At 39.0% G+C, this 7,541-nt stretch overlaps 1 protein-coding gene across 1 annotated transcript in view; it reads right to left on the bottom strand.

Annotated features, from left to right (window-relative positions):
* Nucleotides 1-3,094: 3,094 nt before the first annotated feature.
* LHFPL3 (LHFPL tetraspan subfamily member 3) overlaps nt 3,095-7,541 on the bottom strand; it is a 199,949-nt gene continuing 195,502 nt past the window's right edge. The window contains exon 4 of the mRNA XM_029615155.1: nt 3,095-4,597. The gene's annotated coding sequence lies outside the window, so the exon portion shown is untranslated. The remainder of the gene's footprint in view (nt 4,598-7,541) is intronic.

Genomic DNA, 7,541 nt, shown 5'->3' with positions numbered 1-7,541 from the left:
ACAGATATCTGGTTTCAGCTCCTGCATGGATTCTGGAAACGCCTGATCACTGCCTGCCAACAACCATAGTCTAGCTTTGGACCGCATCTCCATTCATCTGCAAAGACCCTCACCTAAGTCCTGCTGGCCCTGGCACCCAAAGACTCAACCCGAGAGGAGAAGATCTTTACCGGCCTCTGCTTCACCTGGGTCCACCTGCTGATGGTGATAACCTTCAAGGCTTCTCCCTGCGGGTAGAGCCAATCTCTCCTTAGTCCAAGGGTCCACAGATACAACATGAGCCAGTTGATATAATGTATTTGGATTTTCAGAAGGCATTTGAGAGTCCCTCTTGAGAGACTCCTCGGGAAATTAGTAGGTGATGGGATTGGAGGCAGTGTTTTATTGTGAATTGGTAACTCGATAAAAGACAGGAAACAGAAGGTTGGACTAACTGATCAGTTTTCCAAATGGAGAAAGGTTTTTAGTGGAGTGCCTCAAGGGTCTATACTGGGACCTTTACTATTTAGTATATTCATAAATGATCCGGAGAAAGGAATGATGAAAGAGGTGATCAGATTTGCAGATGATCCAAAATTATTTTGAGATATTAAAAGGCAGCAGATTATAAAGAACTGCAGAAGGACCTTGTGAGTCTAGGAGACTCGGCTTCTAAATGGCATATGCAATTTAATGTGGACAAGTGCAGAGTATTGCATTTAGGGAAAACAAATCCCAACTCAAGTACACAATGCTCGGTTCCATGTTGGAGTCACTACCCAAGAAAAGGACCTTGGAGTCTTTGTGGATAGTACTTTGAAATCTTCGGCTCAGTGTACAGCAGTGGTCAAAAAGGCAAATAGAATGTTAGGAACTATTTGGAAAGGAATAGGAAACAATACTAAGAATATCATAATGCCCTTGTATATATCCATACTTTGAGTATTGTGTGCAGCTCTGGTCGCCCCATCTCAAAAAAGACATAGCGGACATGGAAAAGGTACAAAGAACAGTGACAAAAATGATAAAGGGGACAGAAAAGCTCCCTTATGGAGAAAAGCTAAACAGATTAGGGCTCTTTAGCTTGGAAAAGAGACAACTAAGAGGGGATATATATTGAAATTTATAAAATCATGAACAAGTAAATAGGGAATGGTTATTTACCCTTTCAAACAATACTAGGACTAGAGGACACACCATAAAACTAGCAACCGGCAATAGGAAATATTTTTTTACTCGGCGCACAATCAATTTATGGAATCTGTTGGAGGAGGACATGGTCAAGGCAACTAATATAGTGGAGTTCAAAAGAGGATTAGACAAGTTCCTGAAGAAAAATTCCATAACCAGTTATTACCCAGGTAGATGTGGGAAAGCTTGCGCTTATCCCTGGGAGTGAAATATAAGAAATAGATCAACTACTGGAGATCTGATGGGCGCTTAAGATGGTTTACTTCCTATCTGAGTGACAGACATCAACAAACTGTAATAGGAAAGAATTTTTTCGAGTAGATTGAAATTTCTACTAGGGTTCTGAGGTTTCTGCGATTTTGTTCAATATCTATTTGCCCATTTATGTAAACTCTTAATGGGATTGGGGCTATCATTTTTTATTTACATTGATGACATCCAATTCCTTTTACCAATTCAGGGTTTTGTTGCCTCCTCAATTAATTATTTAAAAATCTACCTGGAGGAAATTCATAAACGGATGTCTTACAATCATCTTGTTTTGAATGTCTCCAAACTGGAAATTTTATTCTTTTCAAGAACAAGGAATCCTCCTGAGAACTTTGAGATTAGCTTGAAAGGCCATGCAAGTAAAATAACCTCCTCTGATAGAGACTTAGGGGTGTTGCTGGATTCCCGTTTATCTATATCTGTTCATATCAAAAATCTGATTTGTTCAGGCTTTTGTAAAATTCACAAACTATTTGGATGCCTGTGACATTGAGAACTGAATATAAGATCCTCATGCTTAACTACAAACTAATCAATCAGGTCAAGATTCCATGGGTAGGTGCAGCTTTAAGAGTGCATATACCTTCACATTCCCTTTGATCACAAAATAAAGGGTTGCTTGAAATTCTATCGGTTAAAGCAACACATCTGGGAGAAATTAGAGATTGTACCTTTTCAGTGGGCGGGCTGGTATTACGGAATAGTATGCCAGAGATGTTGAGAGTTGAATCTACTACCTCTGAATACAAGAAACTTTTAAAAATTTGGCAGTTTCAGAGACATTTTGGCAGCATGACCTCTTAGTCAGGAATGTATGATAGACTTTCTAATTCCAGCATACAGCAGAAACTTGATATGATACTTCAAGCTGTTCGTTTTATCTTTTTTATGCTAAAACATTTTGTGGATTTTTTGATAAATGTTTTTATGTTAACAATTTTATGCTTTTAAGATTGTAAAGATTGTAAACCACATTGATATTTTATGATATTGCAGTATAGAAGTGATTAGAAATAATTAAATAAATGCTTGTGACCCAGACTGGCACTGTCGGAGAAAGAATGCTGAACTCGATGGACGTTGGTCTGATCCAGATGGCATTTCTTATGTGCTTATGTTAACCACAATATAACTAGCACATTAAGCAACATATACTTTGAAGACTACATGGGTTGGCAGATTCAAGTATTCTATACCCAGAGACAACAATAATAGAAAAAAAATGTTTCATGAACTCCATTTCCATCAAGTTCGAATTCTTGACTTATATTCTCCTCAATTTTATTTCCTTGTAGGAATAACTAATACTTTACTAGAATGTACCTGATATGGACAGTACCTCTGCCTGTCCCAAGCCAGTATAAAGCATGAAGATTCATGTCAGATGACAAACAACTGTAAAAACTGCATTGCCAAACCATTACTATCCTAAATAATGAATACTTTATAACATAGTGCAGAGCATCTTGTGTACGAACCAGGGAAACCAGGGTTCAAATCCCACTGTCCGTTCTTGTGACCTTAGGCAAGTCACTTTACCTTCCATTGCCTCAGGTACAAAATTAGATTGTAAGCCCTGTGGGGATAGGGAAATACATATAGTACCTGAATATAATCTGCTTTAATGTTCACTTTGAAGTGCAGAAAAGCAGAATATAAAAAATAAAATTAAAAAATAAAAATAAATGTTTAGGTTACCGTGTATCAGTGTTATATGTTTCATGGCAGGTAGCTCACAGATTTTTTCTGTAGTGAAAAGGCAGTTTTACAGACTCATGCATTAAAATTAGATATTGTACTTCTTTTGAAATTATTCATGCATAGCCAGCATTGAAAGCTACACTTTAATTTTTGACAAGCCAACTTCTGTTAGGGCCCCTGCAGTTAATACATGATATTAACTTGGTTCTCCAAAATATATTTTTTTTAAATGTTAGCTATTTCTTGGAAAGTAATATTAACAACTCAGTGGGGCTAGTTCTGAATCACTGAGCAACAGAAAGCAGCATACCTCTTAAACTTCTGATCTTTAGTGTCAAGTGTAATAATGTTGTAGTCCTCAGACTGCATTTGGATTCTGATTGTACCAAATATGTTCCATCACTAGTAGGAATAACTTTGCTTGGTAATGCACTTGGTAGTTTACCAAAATCATCCCATCTTGAGTGTTTTTTTCAACGTATGTTTAATTGTATTTCTCAATAAAGATATATTGGAAAAAAAAAGTTAAGGTAATTATGTAGCAATTTGCCTTTGGGAGCTCATGGAAAATTGGTGGCATGTGATCAATTATTTAAGTATAGTAATTTGCAACTGACCTCTCAGGTACAATACAAAATTGTGTCATATCAGTTTTCATAGTTCATCACATGCAAATGCAATCTCCTTCTCTAGCTGCTTTCATTTTGCCAAATGATAGCTGACATATGGAGGGTTGAGTGATTGCTTGGGAACCCAGTGTCGTAAGTAACAGAAATGAATATACTATGTGATATCAGTCTCTGTGCTGCTATGGAGTGTGCTTCAAACAGCTTCCAGTGGGTACATACATGGATGAGACAGTAACAATGGAAAAAAATTGTTCTTGCTAACCGGGTACGTTACATAAATAATCATATTAAGAAATAATGAAGCACCAGCTTTTTCTGGTGAAGTATTTTAACTTTAGCTGTGAGATGAAAGCTGACCTTGATGCTTTCTTCAGTGACATCATAATCCAGGTCACCAGCACAGGAATAACTTAAAATTGACAGTGGTCTGCATCATTAAGTGTGGAAAGTTTTAAAGTTTCACATTTTGTTGATTTCATTAAAAAATGATTGTTTACAAATTTCTTTAACAGGTGTAGGGTATATTTTACATATGTCTATCCATCAGAAATGACATCCTTCTAATAGGTTTCCAAATCAACACTTCCCAGGCACATCTTCTATTTCATCCAGTAACAATCTCTGTTGAGTTTGTGTGTCATCCAGTTGTTCCATTCTTGCAGAAAAGTATTTCCACAATCTGATGAACTTTGAAATTAAGTTCTGATTATTTCACACTTTGCTGCTGTCAATGCTCTTCCGATGGACATTTCTTATCTTCCTCTCACAGAATGCTGATATATAAGTTATGTTTTGTGCTCATTCTGGTGAACCCTGGCATATTAGACCTATATATTGAAAACAGAGGGAGAGATAAAGCACATGAATTTGGTTTATTCAAAGCCTGTTACACACCAGCTCTGCATATATCATTTCAATTATATATATTGCTTTCTCCAGTAAACACAAAGCAATGTGCAACAGATACTGAATTATACACATCATATGAAGCTGTGCTTGAGTTCAAAAGAAAAACTTCAAGTACACCTTAGTAAAGCTAAAATATCCCAAAATATCTATTAAAATTAAAAATGTAATAAAAATAGCACTGAATCGTTAACCTATTTCTATTACTTTCCACTGTTTTATTCCTTTTCATTTTGGATTTAAAGAATCTTTATTCTTCTTAGAGTTATTTTCTGAAAATAAGAGGCTTGCGTCCTGATCCATAGCTTCCAACATGTTAAGGATAGTGATATCGTCTGCCAAACAACACAGCTGGAACTTGCAAGTAGAGGCTGATAGCACTGACAGTCAGCACAAGAATGGCACTTTTTCCAGAGTTGCTTGGAGAAGTGAGCAAGTGTTAAGATGTGAGGTTCAGGGAAGAACAAAAGTTGATGATTACTGGGAGAAGAGTGATTGGTTAAAATGGATATGACAGAGTGTGTGTGTGATTATATTTCCTGGGTAATGACACTGAAAAGAACAGTTGTAGGTAAAGGCTAAAATGAATGGGTACTGACATCTACTCTGACACTTAAGCACAGATGTGCTGACATCTAGTACATTCTATGATTATAAAATGAATACTCTATACCTTCTTTCTAAGAACATAAGAACATGCCATACTGGGTCAGACCAAGGATCCATCAAGCCCAGCATCCTGTTTCCAACAGTGGCCAATCCAGGCTATAAATACCTGTTGCCCTTCAATCTCTCCCTGTCATCTTCACCTTGTTCCTTCACCTTCCTCCTATCATTTCTCTGCTATCCCCTCTCCTTTCATATTTGCTATCTTTATACACAGTCCCAAAATAAAGAATTATTTTCTTAACAGATTAAATAGCCTCCAGAAATAAAGAGGTCAGTATTTAGTTGGTTAATGCTGACTTAGCCAGCTAAGTTTAAATAGACAAGAATAGAGTTCTGATATTCAAATAAAAAAATGTGTCTGGTTATAAGAAAATGTCTGGCTGTATGTGGATATATGTATAGATGGATAAACTTGAATATAAAAATCGCCATTTATCTGGACAACTCTGTTATCCGGTTGTGTTCGAATATCGCCATATATCTGGGGACCTTTTTACATAACCTGGGTAATGACACTGTCTGCCTACACAGAACCTGGGTAATGACGGAGTGCACTGTTAACCCGCCATTGGACGCGCGTTTTTGACGCGCTAATGTTACCCCTTATTCAGTAAGGGGCCGAAAACGCGCGTCCAACCCCCTGAACCTAATAGCGCCCGCAACATGCAAATGCATGTTGATGGCCCTATTAGGTATTCCCGCGCGATTCAGAAAACAAAATGTGCAGCCAAGCTGCACATTTTGCTTTCAGAAATTAGCGCCTACCTTTGGGTAGGCGCTAATTTCTGTGCACCGGGAAAGTGCACAGAAAAGCAGTAAAAACTGCTTTTCTGTGCACCCTCCGACTTAATATCATGGTGATATTAAGTCGGAGGTCTCAAAAGTTTCCAAAAGTAAAAAAAAAATAAAATTTGAAGTTGGCCCGCGGCGGTCGGGCCGAAAACCAGACATTCAATTTCGCCGGCGTCCAGTTTCCAAGCCCGTGGCTGTCAGCGGGCTCAAGAACCGATGCCAGCAAAATTGAGCGTTGGCTGTCAAACCCGCTGACAGCTGCCGCTCCGGTCCAAAAGGAGGCGCTAGGGACCCGCTTGTGTCCCTAGCACCTCCTTTTGCCTGTTTTTACCGCCGGGCCTTATTTGATTAGAGAATCGTACGCACAGTCGCCTGCTCTCCCGCGGACTTTACTGTATCGGCCCGTTAGTTGGAAAGAATGCATACTAGGGGCTGTGTGCTCATTTCACAAAATGGCAGCCAGGCGCAGAAAGGCTAATTTTCTACCCCCAAAAAAGGAACTCTTCGCTTAATTGGTGCTCCCTCAAGAGGACACAGCTGGGGCAATTTAAGGGCCAGAACAACTGCCTGGGCAGGAATCCTGCAGGCCTTTAATCAGTAACAGACAGATTTTTCTGTTCAATTCCTAGGGAAAGGCTGTTGGCAAATGTAAGGTAATGTATTACTGCACTTAGGACTGATGTACCCTCATCCCACTGGAGTAGCTAATAGTTGTCCAGTGCTCGGGAGTGATTCCTATGTGGGGAGCAGAGGTATCTGTGAAAAGGCAATGAGGGGGTTGATAGGGAAGAGAATTAGCAGAGCTCTGTCATGGACCAGCCTCTTCATGTGTCTGTAGTACAAAGGGGATAATTAGGTTCCAGTATTCAGTGTTGCTGCTGATGTGGCGAAGATGACATATGTGGAACCCTATTGGCCCCAGGAGTGTGCCAGTCGAGGAGGTAGGCCATAGTCTCACATCTGGTGCTTTTACTGATAGCAAATACTCTACTTTCCTATGTGCTGCTGGACAGGTGAGCTAACTACTATACTACAGGTCTTGGTCTCCAGGGGTAACTTAAGAGGAGGAATGAGGAAACAGTGAGAACATTGCAGTAGAAATATAGCTAAGATGAAGTGAGCATTGAAAGTGGAGGATAAGTAGATACTGTGTTCTGTGTAGGCAGACAGTTGGTAACAACTCCTATAATATTGTGTTTCCAACAGACAAGTCTCTGCCAGATCCATCAGCAAGAGCAAGAACTCTTGCAGGAGATTCGGAGAGAACTCCAGGCTGCAGCAGGTAAGTGTTACCATGTTACAGAGATCAGTTACCATATGTACCGAAGTGTCATAATAAGCAGTTAATATTTTCATTTAAATGCTCTGATTGTGATGACCACTACCACTTTCACAAAATATATA

The sequence above is a fragment of the Rhinatrema bivittatum genome, chromosome 9, assembly GCF_901001135.1.
Source record: "Rhinatrema bivittatum chromosome 9, aRhiBiv1.1, whole genome shotgun sequence".
Classification (NCBI taxonomy): domain Eukaryota; kingdom Metazoa; phylum Chordata; class Amphibia; order Gymnophiona; family Rhinatrematidae; genus Rhinatrema; species Rhinatrema bivittatum.
The sequence above is the reverse complement of the archived record's forward strand: the minus strand, read 5'-3'. Positions and strand labels throughout refer to the sequence as shown.